Below are 16184 nucleotides of genomic sequence, written 5' to 3'. Positions count from 1 at the left end.
AGTGTGTACACACAAATACACACTCACTTACTCCTTTGTGTTTGCAGTCTAAACAGAGTGTTATGGGAGAGTGTGTCAGGTTATTGTTTGTCTGTTCCTCTCTGTGTTCCTAAATGTTTACCGCTACAGAACAATGGACTAAGGTGGGAAAACCTGAACATGGAAGGTCTTTCTGTTCTGTCTGTGTGCGTAAGCATGCATTTTTTCCATTTTAGCATTGTAATTTTGTAACAATCTGGCCTCCTGCCTGGGTTCCAGCACACATCCCTTTACATATACCAAGCACTGAATGTCTAACATTAGGTACAAGGGCACAACACACACCTCAAACTATTCTTGTGTCATTATGTAGGAACTGCAACCAGAAATAAGCTAGTGTACGGGACAACTTTCTAGCTTCAGATATTTAGAGACTTGTGGACACATGGAAACCGCAGCAGAAAGCCAATTCACTAAAAACATGAAGCATATGTGTACCACTGAAAATCCTTTAAGCACAAAAAACTCTGGTAAGCATAGTTCAGTTTTTTTTAGCTGAATAAAGTCTGTGGATGTACAAAAATGCATCTACATAGACTGGGACAGGCAAAAAAAAAAAAAAAACATGAGGACAGAGGTAAAAAGAGAATGACCTGAACCTATAGGCTATAAATTCAGCCAGCGCGACACAGAAACCTCTGCGTGTGCGTGTGTGTGTGTGTGTGTGTGGGGGGGGGGGGGGGGGGGGGTAAGTGACATCTAGATGTCACTTACCCCCCATCTAGATGTCTCATACCGGCTTACCACTGAAGCTAACACTGATATGGCTACCATGGCCAGTGGTTTCAGCCCTAATTGAACAACAAAAGAAAATCTAAGCCTTAAATTAAAGCATAGCATAGTGAGAATTTCTTCATCTTCCTGTGGCATTAAGTCTGTGTAACTAATGCCAGTGAGACTTTACCTATTCATAAAGATTTCCCATATTCTGCTTTTTTGAAAAAACAAATATCAAATGTAGCTAGTATCATATGATATAAGGAGACGGTTGACCATTTAAAAAATGGAAATAAGGAGTGTGCTCAAAAACAGCGCATGTTATTATGTGAAAATGCAGTGTATATTTTCATTAAGAGAGCTCGACACAGAGACAGACAGCAAGAGAACAGAGAGGCCTGCGCTGTGCCCATCCTCACTCTGGCCCTGTGCCAGGCCTGCTCCAGAAGAGGAAAAGAGAGAAAGGGAGGCTGTTGGGAGCGTGTGCGGATGTGTGTCTGTGTGTGTGTGTGTGTCTGTGTGTGTGTGTGTGTGTGAGTGTGTGTCTGTCTGTGTGTGTGAGTGAGTGAGAGAGAGAGAGAGGGGGCAAACATTCCCCTGGCAGGATCCCCGGGTCCCGACGGAGGGCAGGGTTCAGCCTCTGAAGGAGAGGCTGCGTGCCCGGCAGTCAATTAGCGGCTTGCATTTACACAACAAATGGAGCTCCTACAGTTTCTCTAGCCCCTCACACACATCCACACACACCACTCATGAGTGTATCCACTCAGCGCTCATCAGCACACGCCAACGCAAGGTCATAGAGAAGGGAAGGGAGGGAGAGGGAGAGAGAGAGTGTGTAAAGGAGAGAAAAAGAGGGAGAGAAAGAGAGAGAAAGAGAGAGAGCAAGAGGCCACCTATCTGCTGGAGTGGTACTCCACAAATACTATTGGCTATATCAGAAACACAAGCAGAGACACGGTGAGCACGGAGTAACAAAATCCCTGCAGCCCAACATTGCAGCTGCGATGCAGATGTGAAAACTTGTCCCCAAACCTTCTCTGTCCTTAAGAGATTCCACAGAAGACAAAGAAAAGGAAGCTCTAAATCACAGCTGAGTGGCCAATGGACAGACTCCAGCTTTTTCAAATGAAATTACTTTCTGCATCTGCCCATTTGGTGTCACACTAAATTTAGGATCTTTTTCAAACAGCGGTTTAAGACGAAGCAACCAACCACTGCTTTCAACCTTGGGCTCCAGAAAATTATCACTTCGATCAACCATTTTCTGACATTTTACGCACTGTGATTAATCGATTCTTGATTTGAGTACTGGAGTGTCGAGAGCGCTGCTTCATCAGCCTCTCATCAGACATTCTAGTGCTAATGCAAGCGAAGAACTCAAATTTGATTTATACTTGGCAATTCGCCTTGTGGATTCCCTACATTGAATTCATTCTTAGGTCTATAGATGCTAATCTTATATATCTGGGATCTGGTTCCATAAATTTGAACAAGTGAATCTGCCCTCATTAAACAAAGTGCGATGAAGCTCTGAAAGAATTGCATTGGTGGAATACTGTGTTTTAGTATGGTATTCTGACATGCTGAAACATCTTTAATCCCTTGCATTGACATACGTTACTGACTTACATGGCCCAAACCACAGCTGTTCTTATCTGTGTCGCATGACACAGTCACATTTCTGCAGAAGCATATGTCACGTGCAGGTTGCGCCATAGTTTTGTACATTCACCACCAAAGCATGATTTAAAGAGTCATGTCAACACTTCTCATTGTTTTCTCTTTACATTCTTTCTCTCTGACAACTTGCGTGTCGAGTGAGCAGAGATCATCCTATTACTGTATATTTTTGCAGCTTTGCAAAGAACTAGAAAAAGAACCGGGGCCGCTGTAGCTCTCATTTGTGTCTTTGCAGCACTGAGTTGTGCAGTGTTTGGAAACTTTCAAAGCAGAAGCAGACAGCATCATGCATCAGAGCACACAAACTGAACCAAAAACAAAAATTTACTTAGCAGGTTGTTAATTTAACTGCAGTGGAAGCAGCCAAATATCAGCTCTGTATAATTAGACACATAATAAAGTTAATGTGAGCCTACTGACCAGCTCAGCAGTCCTCAACTCACTGGAAACAAAAAATTAAATAACAGTGACAGACACAAGTGCACACACTGAAGGGAGACAAGCATTAAAACAGGGCAGGAGTGACTGACGTCCCTTTGAAACATTTAGCTTCACCGGACACCTTGTGGAAAATTGTCATGTCAGGATGACATGAGAACAGAAGCTGAAGTCAATACTCTTGATTCAATAAAGTTGATCAGGCAATACCCCTGTCAGGACCAGGGGAAATTCCTTTCAATCTTTCTTTGTGAATCCACTGTGAACACAAACACACACAATATTCTTGCGCTGGGCAGGCAAAAGGTTACACTACAGGAAGAGGCTTACTGTACTTTAACAACATGAAATTTAATACTGTTAAACTCCTAAAAGAAAAAATATGTTTAGCTTTAATGTATCTTATGTGGACAGCAATGATGGATGTTTACAATAAATGGTGAAACATGAATTAACTGTGCATATCAGTACCTGTACCATAAACTTGATACCGGGGCAGTTGAGGGCGTGAGGGTGGAAACGAGGCTTAAAGACCGGACACAATCAACACTTCTGTCTGTCTTCACTTCCCCTGCTCCTCCCAACCATCTGTCACTCTCACCCATGGACATTCAGGTGAGAACTGCCTCGTCTTCAAACTGTGTATCTGTGTGAAACGGGTACGCTCGGTAGCAAGAGTGGAAGCCGTTAATTGGAGGAAAACAGGGGTCTCCTCTGCTGTTTGGCGTGTACGCGACTCTCCAAACAGACAGGTCGGCTTGCCATTGCGGCATCTTTTTGCCTATCTGCCCTCTACCTACTCCATTCACTAATCTCCTGTCTATAACATCAATCTATCAGGGACAATTATTAGTGAAATGAGACCAGAGGTAAGTGGATGAGAGCTGGCCTGTGGCATACAGCAATCAAACCCCAGCCCATCTCTCTCTGTAGCTCTCTCGTTCTTCCTCTCACCCCCCCTTTCTCTCTCCCTCCAGCTGTGCTCTGAATAGGCCTTTAAATCACCCGGCCTAGGCCCTTTGATTGGTTGACCTCTCTGCATGATTAAACAGCCATTTTCATCACGTCCTCCATAGAAGAGTGACAGAAAGAGAAAGAGGGAGAGAGATGGAGAGACAGACGCTGATAAGGGAGGTGAGCGAGCCCAACCAAATGGGATTTTACCACACTGATGATGACAGACATCTGGATCACACGGGGTGGGGGGCGGGCTGATACTCTACACAGTGATGGCTGGTGTGAATAGCACCTGAAAGTTTAACATATGGCTCCGCTGAATATAGCTGGCAAATTCAGCGGATGACGTGACAGACGTAATAATGTCTATATGACAATAAACTGCCACAATCACCTTTAAACAAAAAAAAGAAAATCGAACATGACACTTTCTAAATACAAAATTTTCTTCATTTAAAAGAGTCAGTTTAACGCTCGTCTGAAAGGACCATAATATAATGCGTGAGATAAGATATCAGACGATCATAGTTACCACTGTTGTGCACAGTGTCCACAATGATTTACTAAAAGCACTGTTCTAACAGTGGGAGAGTTTAATTTCCTCCTCTTCCCTGAAAACAAACCCTTTCGTCCGATAAAGTCACCACCCCCTCATAACATCTGTTTGGCTTCCGAATAGAAAAAAGAAGAGAAAAAAAAAGCCGCAAAGCCAGTGTGGCGGGGTGGCACAAGCAACAGCAGCTGTTCCAGTGCTGTGTTCAGACTTTAATTAAAGTTTGAATCAGCTCCTCTCTATTTTTTGTCATCCTTCTTTCCCACCACTCTCTTCTCTTCCTTGCCCTGCTTTGAATACAAAAGCTGCTCACTGCAGCAATATTATTTCGTATTTTTCGGTGCGAGCTGTCTTGTTGCTGTTCCGAGTTAGTTAGCGCTGCCAAGTTCCCTCCCTTATTCCTCGGCTGTCTTATTCTTTTCCCTCAGCTCTTTCTGGCCGAGGTGCAGGCTCTGGCGTCGTTTTGTTCAGATTCTTAATATCCCGCCCTTTCACAAATCTAAACACTTTTATGTTGATGCAGCTACAAGCAGACTGGGAGATGGGTTACTTTTGAAAATGTGTCTGTGCTGTGGCCAAGTTTCACTGCGGCAGTGATTGTTGAGGGGAGAATGAGGTGTGTCTAACTGAAAAAAAAGAAAGAAAGAAAAACTAAAAACAGCTTGTTCCTTAAAATGTCTTCATGAGATGTGTGCCAGTGACTAAAAGATGCTCCAACTTGATGATAACTTGGGTTTGGAAAAAGCTACAAATTTCAGACATGTCCATTTTAAATGTAACCACTGGTTTTGGTTATTGGTCATTCCATTGTTTTTGAGCTAACATTTGGTATTGCCTGAAGTGCCAGTTAGACAAATATGATTTGTCATGTGTCAGAGGACACGCAGAGTACGTCTGCAAGTGCACCAGAGGCCATGTCAAGCTGATCCCGAGAACCAAACAAGGTCACACTCTGAAAACAATGAAGAGCTGAGCTGATCAACCAGAACAGCCGCATTCCTTCACATGCAATGGAAACCAAGGAAATCTTGGTGAGGCAGAGGGAGGACAGTCTCGAGAGAAAAGACTGAGTGAAAGGAAGCAACTCCTCCCAGCTCAAGCACATCACCAGGCACAAGCTCCACACCCCATTTCATTTGAAACGGAATGGTATCGCTGATGCATTCCTTCGTGTTTGCTGGCTGTTTCGTCACATGCTCTGCCTCATTATCCAGCCTAGAAAATCTAGAAGCTGAAAAAAAACAGACTCACTGAAGCAAAGATGTTCCTTGCTACTCTACGCCTCTTTATGTGGGGCCAGGCAAGCTGCTGACCAATGCAACAACTGCTGGAAGAAGAGGTCAGAGGTGACCAAGCGCAACTGAAGACATCATGGGATAGCAATGTGTGGCTCACATCCAGACCCATCTATATGCCCCTCCCCATAATGCAGTAGCAGACCAGAGGTTCACCCCAGAATGGGCAAAAAGCAACAACAGAGCACTGGCAATAAAACCTCCATGGCTCTACTCCACCTTCAAAGTACAGATCATTGTAACATTTGACCTCTCTTTTCCCACCCCTCCTCAAAGTTTGGAGCCCTGCTCCTCCTCCTGCTCTTCTTCTATTTCTGGCTACAACCTGCACCCCACCCCCTTCCTGGCGGTCCGCCATTGTCTGGCCTGGAGCACTTATTCCCAGTGTGCCCCTGTCGGTTTGCTTTTTCTCTGCAGGTGGTCGAGGACAGAGAGACAACTTAAAAGAACCCCCAGGATTTGTGCCGTTATTACATGGAGGCAACACAGGTCTGCTAAAAGAATTGGACTGAGCAGTCACCAGTGTTCTGCACACCATGCTGTCTGTGGTTTTCTCCTTAACAAGGTATGTAAGGTAGAAAAGAGAGGGGAATGAGATTTTATAGTCCTCAAGCACATGGTTCCACTGACAGAAGAGAAGCAAAACAAAGTATTTCTGCAGCATCCCGAAAACTTTCCTCTGAAGCTGTGAAATGCTAGGAACGTGATCTAAGGTGCACAGTGTGCATCAAGCTTCGAGTACAGTATAGTTCAAAAGTGAAAAATACTATGCAAAAGAAAAATATGAAAACAACATTTTTCCACTGAGTGAGCTCATAAAATACACGTGTCTCATATCTGCATAACTCTGCAGCAGGTGAGCGTCGTATTACGGGGTAACCGTAGTCCCTGTGAAATCAGAAAAGTCCCATGTACATGTGTCTATAGTCGACATGCTATGCAGTGGCACAATCCCAACATACAATAGAGGCCAGACTCAGTGGGCTACTCATCACTTCTCCCTCTTTAACCCTTTGTGAAGGGTACAAAGAAAGCTGACAAAGAGGCTGTGGAAATAAAAAAGGAGTGAAGAAGGAGGAGGTGTAGGATATTCTATGCTGCTTCTTCACCATTTTAAGAGGAGTTTCAGGCTACATTTTCTATGTGACAAGTCAACTTCACCATAAGCACAGGGACATGAATATCGGGAAACCATTTCTTAGACAGACACATAACATTGTGATTAGGCGTGTGGAGTAAGTGGCCTGGTTTCAACTACAAACAGGGCTATTTACTGTAAAAGGTTTGCACTTTTATTTATGTTCCAGTTTTCTTTTAAAAATAATTTCAGTGGTTCTTTTGGAGTGCTGTTTTAACAGAAATCATTTTTCATCTGGGCTAGAGTTTCAAGAGAAGCAATACTGCTTTTAACCATAGCTTAAAAAAATTGAGCTTGTCCCAAAACCTGACAGGTCCCACTTGGTTTTAGAAAATTGGCTACTGGGAGTTAAACGTGGAGAGGTGAGAAGCTGGGAAGCGCTCCAAAGTGATTTAGGCTAAAGCTACTCAAAACCTACCCTTCTTTTTGCAGCTAAAGTGGGATAGCATAGCGGATTTAAGAAGGCTAACTGCTTTTTCTGTTATGTTGAAAGAGCAAAATGTTTTTTTCTTTTTTTCTCTGTCCCCATGATTGACTGGTTTTCTGCAAAGAGTCTGCCCTCTCCAAACACACACACAGACAAACACACACACACACACACACCAAGCTAGCCAAAAGCACCAGCCGACATCTAATGAGTGCCAAGCACTCAGGGGAAAAAATTACTGGTAAACAAAATGAATAAATGAGCACTTATCTCCATCTGGTAAACACACATGCAGGTGCTGACATCAGAGTGTATGGTTTATGAGGCATAGCATGCGTGTCTGTGTGTGTCACACAAACCTGAACCTGGACGCAACTAAGGGACTAGAGAGAGGGTACATTTACCTGTGTCCTACATGGATATGCACACATTTCTTCAATGCCCACCGCTGCCTCGGGGGCACAGTCACCAAACTGCTGACCTCTGTGGAATGAGTTGTCCTTCCTTCCGCTAACATGGAGGTTACTGCTAGTCCCAACACAGACACAATAAAGAGCCCAGACAGGCATCTAGCTGATTTACAGGCTAGCCCACAGCCATGTGGCTCTTTTCAAAAGCCTTCCTTCTATTAGGTCTTATTTACATGGCTGGGGAGTACAGACCATTTGAATTATTTAAGATTCCCCTTGGTAAACACAACAGAAACCAGGAGGGGTGTGTGTGTTAAGCAAGTAGAAGGATGCAAGACAGCAATAACGACACAGCAGATACTATGACTGAGATGGATGAAAAAGAAGTACGCAATTATGAGTTACTGCACCATTACATTAATCAAAACATTCAATAACTACATGCCAGTGAAAACTCTTCACCATTTCATCTCCTTTACAACAGTGGAGAGTTAGCTTACATTAAACCAGAGGTCTTTTCACTTTCACGTGCACAAATATGTTAAGATACAGTGTGCACATCAACGATGTGCTGCTTATCTCAATGCAAATACATGCACAGGCACACACCCACAGTGCACTGCCTCCTCTCTCACACAGTGGTTCTCATTAACAAGCCAAACATGCCTGAAGAGGCAGACAGACTCTAGTGAGCACAGTAAACAACCAGTAGGCTCCCTCATCTAAACTGAGACTATCTCAGCATCCGCAAGACACAATTTCTGCCACTTATACTGACAGGCTCCAGATAGAAGCCATTCAAAGGTTAGAATTTTGCCCTATAAACTAGGGAAATTGGTTGTTCCTGCTAAGAGTAAATTTAGGAAGGCAGACACTAGGGGTATGTGGGATACCCTCTATGTCTGTGACTTAATTCTCAGTTCTAACATACTGTTCATTAGGGCTGCCACGATTAGTCGACTAGTCACGATTACGTCGACTATCAAAATCGTCGACGACTGATTTAATAGTCGACGTGTCGTTTGAAGCTTTGTAAGATCCTGAAAGACGCAGGAATAAGTAGCAGGATTTAAGAGTGTAATAACAGACTGAAACAGAAGATGGCAGCACTGCATGTACAAGGATGCCAACTGCCGTTAAACCCCGAAGAAGAAGAAGCTGTGTCCCAGAATTCATAGCGCGGCCCAGCTCAGTTTCCAACAATGGTGGCAGCTAGTTGGTTTTACTCTTATTATTCTTTCTGGGTCACAAAATAAATGTTTAACATATTTTTAGGCGAGAATGTAGCTGTGTAAACCTCAAATATCTGCTCAGTTTATCAAGACACCACATATTTTCAAAAGTGCTCCGACGTTTTCAGAGACGTCTGTTACCCACTAGCTCGATAGCTAGCCGGAGGCTAGGCTAGGCTAACTAGAGCCGTGAGAACACCGGACTCCCGGCAAATCGTTTTCAAACCGACCGCCGTCTTTCGCTACTCAGGTTAAATATATATATAAGTCACTTAGATAACTTCAAAATGTTATTGTTTGGCTTTTTTTAGTATTTTATTTGTTCCTGAATAAATCGGTTTGGCTGAGATTAAAGTTTTTACACAGCTAAATAAACGTCAAGCAGACAGCTGATTATCAGAAGTGTGAGATGCTCAAGAATTTACTCCGGTGTCCTGTTATATTTTAGATAGCAAGGAGTTTATTAAACCACAACAATCTGCAGATTTCATTAAAATTTAATAAACTATCATCTTGTCTTTATTTTTAGTTAGCACATACCTTAAACACTTAAAGCTGTAAGCTAATGATAGTTATATAAGACCAGATGCTGCTGGTGCAATAAGCTGTACGCTGTACGTCCAATGGATGATGATCTGATTAGTCGACTAATCGCAAAAATAATCGGTGACTAGTCGACTATCAAAATAATCGTTTGTGGCAGCCCTACTGTTCATAAAAGAAAAAGAAAAAAATTTGAGATTCACATTAAGTAACAATAACTATGATTCTAGGAAGCCTCACTTCACAGATGCTAATCCAGGAAAATATTAAGTGCAACTCAACCTGTCAGATGCACACCTCATCAATAAAATTATTAAACAATATAGATGACATGAGATGAGATTACAGGAAGGAATGATGATTTCCAGATCAATACCAGACTCGCTCTCTTTTTATAAGCGAAAAAGCAACAAGAGAAACCTTTTTTCTTTTCCTTTTTTTGGTCCGTCTGCAACAATCAGACCCAAGCTGCCCGTCTGAGTCAGTGTCTGATGGGGGAAGACAGACTGCTGACAAGAGCATTAGCCTGCCAGGTAGGAAGCCTCATATGCTGAGGTTGTGCCCACTAGCTGCAGGTGTAGTGGGATTCTAGACAAGGCCACTAGGTCAGAAGTGGAACGAGCTTAATTCTGCATCGCTGGGACCTTCGGAATGACTGTAACTCAATCCAAGTAGTGACATGCTGGGGGTCGAGGGTCAAATACAGCCAATGACACTGGTTCGCTTTGGTTGGGATGAGTCTTTCCCACAAATGAAATGAGGGATTGTCAATTTGACTTTCTTTGAAAATAAACTCATCGCAGTATTGTCCTCGAGAAATGTGAGTATGCACATAACAGTGAACGACAAAATTTCTTCTTGCCCTACTTAAGTCAGTCTTGTCCCTCTGCCTTGCATTGTAAGCAAACCAACCAACAAATCTTTGAACAATAAAGGGAGCCATGTAAACTCTGTTCCCCAACATGCAGCACAGACTAACACTGGAGCTTCTTTCAATTTGCAGCCAGATTAGCAGGAGTGGTTTTGATACTGTCAGAACGGCAAAGATTTTTCTATTCCGAGTTGTCTTGAGTGAGTGGCCTTTTCAGTGCCTGCTTCAAAAAGCATCCCTGTACCCGAGCAGCTGTCACTTTCAGCAGGCACTGAGGAAGACGGAAGCGGGGGAGGGGTCCTTTGAAGAAACAGTTAAAAGTGAGCGATAAAAATAAACTGGGAGAGAGGAGAAAATTAATTATACATAACAGACAGTTCACTTGGATGAGCACGGCGGAGAAACTAAAGCTGCCTTCCTCAAAGAAAGAAAAAAGCCATTTTCAGACTGCAGACATTTCTGCTCTGCTCACAGTGGTCATATTGAATCAGCTATACTATAGTAAGGCATGCAACAAGGATTTTGGGTTTTTAATGGTCAGAGCATCAAACAGTACAGCCTGAGCCCTCATTTAAATTCCACAACCACTCACTTTATGCATCCTTTCTAGTTCAGCCAGTTTCCCCGAGACCAAAATAAAGCTGTCACACCTGATCACCCCCCTCCCACACCCCCCCTTTTTTTTTTGCAAAAACTTTGATGAAGCTTGCAGATAGCTCAGTCTACCTTTAAATTTGCCTCTGATTGGCACTGATGAGGGTTTATGCTGCCGGCTCACCTGCAAACTCACCTCTTGATATGATTCGTAATGCACCAGCACTTTGTAGTTCAACACCGCCCACTGACTCTCAATCCCAGCTTCTTATTTGGGCCAAATGGAGGTCATTCCTATTTGAGCAGTCAGTCAAGACAGGCCCGCCAGGTATTGGCGAGTGAATTTATTTCATATTAAGGCTTGTCGGCTGGATAGGTGTTAGCACCATGAGAGCTGTGAGTGTGTGTGTGTGTGTGTGCACAGCATGGCCTTCGGGTAGAGCCCTACTGCTGGACCCTCTTTCGTGCTTTTTAATATTGCTGTTGCTGAGTGGCTCCTCACCTCAGGGCATCACAGAAACCCTGGAGAGCCTAAGTAAAATACTGATGGAAAGACAGGAAGGGAAAGGCTCAGAAAGAGATATAGGGAGGTGACCGACGGAGAGGCTGGGCAGGACGTGACGGAAGCAAAGAAGGAAGAAAAGATCAAGACGTGCAACGAAATAAATAAATAAATAAATAAATAAACACTAGTTTAACAGAACCCAGCAGGCAACATACCTCTCTGCCTAACCTCTTTAGCAAGACTGACACAAATGAAAACTCATGTAATAAAAACATGCCATCTCCACCGGCTGTGATATGAAAGCAGATATTGCATTACAACATCGCTGAGCCAAAAAAGCCCTCAGTCACACATGGGGGGGGGGGGGGGGGGGGGGGGGGGCAGAGTTAACACTACTGTGTACGTGACACTCTCTGACATAACCACTGTTTCAGTTCAAGAGGGGATCCCGTTTCAGTTAGTAGTAAACGCTTCTTCACTGAGCCAAAGGGGCATCAATGGACAGGCACTGGCAAACAATGAAGACTAGCCATCTCGTAAATGAAACATAGTGAGGAGCCAGTTGTGAAACAGACAGAGAAGCCTGGCCTGGCCTGCTAGTCCAGTCTCTCTCTAGGAGGAGGAGGAAAAGGGAGACCAGAGGAGAGGAGAATCGGCATGCAACCTGACAAGGTGTAACTTTGCTGGAGAAGAGGGAAAGTGTTCGATTTGGGGGGGTGTCGGTGGCAAGAACGGACTAGGAAAGGAAGTCTGAGTGGCAGCATGAGGCTGGAGCCAGGAAGAGCAGCAGAAAAGTGGAGGCAGAGAGTAGGAAATGCCTAAAAGTTGAGGATGTTACACTGGTCAAACATTGAGGAACACCGGAAAAGGACCTGGATTCTGCAGTGTAGCAACACACAGACTACAAAACTGTGAGTGCAAACACAGTGCATATATCTTCCCACTGCATGAAAGCCATGAATCATAGTGCAGCATACCCTCAAGAATACAGTTACACTGTGAAAGTCCTTTCCCATATATAAACAATTTCCTTAACCCAGTGAAGTAGTTTTTCACTCCAGCTGAGAAAGTCCCATGTGTGTCTGCAGGAATTTATTTCAAATCCTTGTTTTTATTTCCTTTTCTAAAATCCTCTATCAATATAAGCAGTAAAGCAAAAATATATCAAGCTCAGTCTTACAGCATGCCAAGATGCAATTCAGTCCTCACTTTAGCGCAACCCCTCTGCTTCGTCATCCATCTACAATCTAATTAGACCTTAAATATGCCGCTCACTGAAACGTCCGGAGCAATGCGACGTGGGGGGAGCCACACAAAGGCCGGACCAGAGGGGTGCAAAGAGCACATGTCAGCTCGAATTCCAAAGTTTGGACATCACAGATTTACTCTTCACAGCGGCAAACGGCAGCAGGCAGACTGGACAGGGCAGACTTTGAAAATTCACGACACTGCTGCTCTATTGTGGGGCAGATCTGTATCATAATTAGGGAAGATTGAGGGAAATTGCTTGTAATTTTCTGGCTGGGTTGCCAGCTTTCATGTTAATGCCGTACAAGATGACATTTGGACTAGTGGGACTTTTTGAAACAACAAAGAAACAATCACGTAGGTGAGATCCTCCCATTTCTCATAGATTAGGGTCAAAACAGGCAGTTGTTTGGGCATGTCTAAACATGCACATGTATAATCATGAGCATATTATTATATCCATAATCACTTGAAGATTTTTTTTGTCACTAGGAGAACTACACTGAGCTTTTTGTCATTTCAAGCCCCGTCGCTGCTAAATAAGAAAAAGGTCATTGTTTGCACACAAAAAAAGTCAATGATGCCTTTGGTTCCTCTCTGTCAGTCACACGCTGGTGTGAATAATGCCAGTTTTGATTTTGACATGTTCAGTATGCTTGTGTTGTGCAGCTGGTGAGATGTCCCTGGTCCTGTGGTTAAGTGATTTAAAGCCTTGTGTCTAGGCACCACCTCTTAAACAAACACTCATGTCATGGTTGAAATCCCACAGTATTTACATGTGAATGCATGTCATTTCATTGAACTGTCAATAACAAACTGTTGCTTCCCCTATCTCAGGCCAAACAGGGTCACACCACCTCTAATACAGAATTATGCCATCATCACACACAAACCGCCTCTGTCTATTCCAGGGGGTGCCACATGTAGTAAAATCGTCCGACGGGTGCCACGATGTGCAGATGATACACCCACGCGCAAATATTTAAGGAACACAGATGTGACTTTTCTCATTAACCCCCAGTCTTGCACCCCACCACCCCGAAAAAAGGTTCAAATTATCTCTAAGCCTTTACTCATCTAATATGATTCATGAATGCATGTTTAAAACGGGCTCCAAATGAATTCATGCTGCGTGCGGGGGTCGGGGTGGGTAGACTAATTTGGTTAACCAGGATTTGATTAAAAAATAGAACTGAGGAGAATCCGATAGAGCAATGAGAGCATTTTCAATAGCTGACAACCGATGCGCACTCAAACACACCCACAGACAGCCCTCACCACTCCATCCCTGCTCAGAAGAGAGGAATTCAATTGCCGTCGAATAACAAAGCTCGCAAATTGCCACAAACTGGTTTGCAGATTAATGGCCCAATCACATCACGCCGACATACAATTTCTAATTATTTTAAAGCTAATACGGGAATCGCTTTATTTATTTGTTTATTTTTTAGAAGGGTGGGGGGGTACTACCTTGTTCCCTAGAGAAATCTAACACAACTCCTCCCTTAGGTCCATTTATTAAAGCCGGGGCAGTCAAACATAAAAAAAACAATAAATAAATAACATTAAAAATAATAATAATAAAACGTTTAAGGCCAGGCAGACTCTTCAAACTCCCCCCGATTATTTACCCAGGCGACAGTGAGTGTCAGCTCCTTGAATACCTGTAATTATGTATGGTGGTGGCATTCCTCCTCCGAGGCAATGCAACCGCCCGGCGCACTCTGAGCCAGATTAGGCTGCGAGCTGGTCCGCGTTAGCCCGGTGCCGGTAGTTTGCTTCCCCCCTTCCTCCTTTTCCCATTCTCCCAAAAACTCTTATTTTTAATTCAACAGCCGTGCTTCAAGCAGAGAAAAACTCAACACACTGCACCAAAACCCGCGGATACTTAAAAAAAAAAACCCCGCAACCATCCCCTTTTTTCTCTCAAAGCACCAGGTGTTCAGCGCGAGGCAATAGAGTAATAGAGTTAGCTAAAGCGGCGCGCGAGCTCAAAATATCCGCAGTTTTAACAGTTTGTGTGTGTCTGTGTGTGCGCTTCTGTGTTTCCAATCCGGCTGGTGGTCACACCGGGGCGCACATTCAACACAGCGCAACACAGAAACGCAAGTCTACACACACCAGCGCACACCTAAATAAGTAGATATCTCTCTACAGGTCCTCCGTCCGCACGGCTTTCCACGGCTGCCTTTGGTCGGAGCCACAAGCCTCCACCTTTCTCCCCGGCAAACTCGTGGAGAAACCACACAGCGCGAGCTGGGAAGACGTTGGGGAAAAGAGACGAAACACAACCCCAAACTCACCACACGGTGTCAATACAGAAGGGGGGGAATGTAAGCACAATATTTCCACCAAAAACTGCTCCTTCCACGCGAAAAGAGCCCTGCTCCAGAGTTTTCGCGGTACTTACAGGTTCAAGTGATCCTTGGGGTAGATATCCTCGCCATGGTTTTAAATTCCAAAACTTGTGGACATTTCCACACTGGTCACAGAGCGGGTCTGCTCTCTCTCCGGCGGCTCCCTGCGTGTGAATGGAGCGGAGAGGAGAGGAATGCAGCTCCGGCTCCAGGAGTAAGAGAGAGGGAGGGAGGGAGGGAGGGAGGAGGCGCTCTGCCGCCGCTGTCCCTGCTGATGCTGCAGTACCCAAACAAACCCATAGAGGGCTTCCACTGCTTTATAATGTGAAGGCTGGGGAGACCTTTACATTACATTCATAATTTGGCCAAGCTTAGCTTCCACACGTGCAAAACTATTTTTTTCACGTTTTTAATTGAATTGTAATTATGAACTATTATGTTCGTACACTGTTAATTATCTGGCTTTCTGTATTTCCTCCTTCTCAGTTGTAGGTAATTATGTAGTGGCAGGCTCTGTAAATGAATATTTATATCTACTTAATAAAAATCTCAAAAGAAATGCAAAACTGTGCAAAAGTCTTGAGTCACCATTCATTTTTTTTATATTTTGCTTCCAAGGAGCCAGAGTTTCCTGTAATGTTTTTAAAGCAGTCTTGAGCAAGGTCTTTTAAAGTTGTTCCTTGCAAGTTGGCTGCAGTTCTTGTATCTGACCATTTTCAGAGAATTTTGTTTGTTTTTTTAAGTCACTTAACACTGACCTATGAATCATTCAAGCATAAGAAAAGAGAAGTCTTGTAACTACACATAGCAGACGACTTAGCAAAGCAGCAATTTTAAATTGTCTTTAGGCACTTTGTTACTAGCAACCTGTCACAAAAGCATGTAATTTGTTCCCATTTCTTTAGCCGATTATATGAAAAATACCAAAGATAACACAGTTTGACAGGCATAAAATAGTATTTTTGCACCAGCAAGGTGATTTTCATAGAGTTATTAGCTGAAAACTTGGCACATCTCAGCATGGTGTGTAGCATGTCCTTTAAAAAACTGACAACACTGGACAAGTGGAGGACAAAAGAAGAAGTGGCTGACCTAAAAAGCTATTTACAGCAGATGATGGTATCTGAAAGTCATGTTCTTGAGAAAGAAAATTACAAAATCCAACAAAGATCTCACACAG

General features: G+C 43.6%; 1 protein-coding gene across 4 annotated transcripts in view; it reads right to left on the bottom strand.

The window, feature by feature from the left end:
• Positions 1 to 15202, bottom strand: part of plxna1b (plexin A1b) — a 185316-nt gene extending 170114 nt beyond the window's left edge. For all 4 annotated transcript variants that reach the window (XM_026168467.1, XM_026168469.1, XM_026168468.1 and 1 more), the window contains exon 1: positions 15058 to 15202. The gene's annotated coding sequence lies outside the window, so the exon portion shown is untranslated. The remainder of the gene's footprint in view (positions 1 to 15057) is intronic.
• Positions 15203 to 16184: the final 982 nt, after the last annotated feature.

Source organism: Astatotilapia calliptera, chromosome 5 (genome assembly GCF_900246225.1).
Source record: "Astatotilapia calliptera chromosome 5, fAstCal1.2, whole genome shotgun sequence".
NCBI classification, from domain to species: domain Eukaryota; kingdom Metazoa; phylum Chordata; class Actinopteri; order Cichliformes; family Cichlidae; genus Astatotilapia; species Astatotilapia calliptera.
Note: the sequence above shows the minus strand (reverse complement) of the source record. Positions and strands in the feature narration are given on the sequence as shown.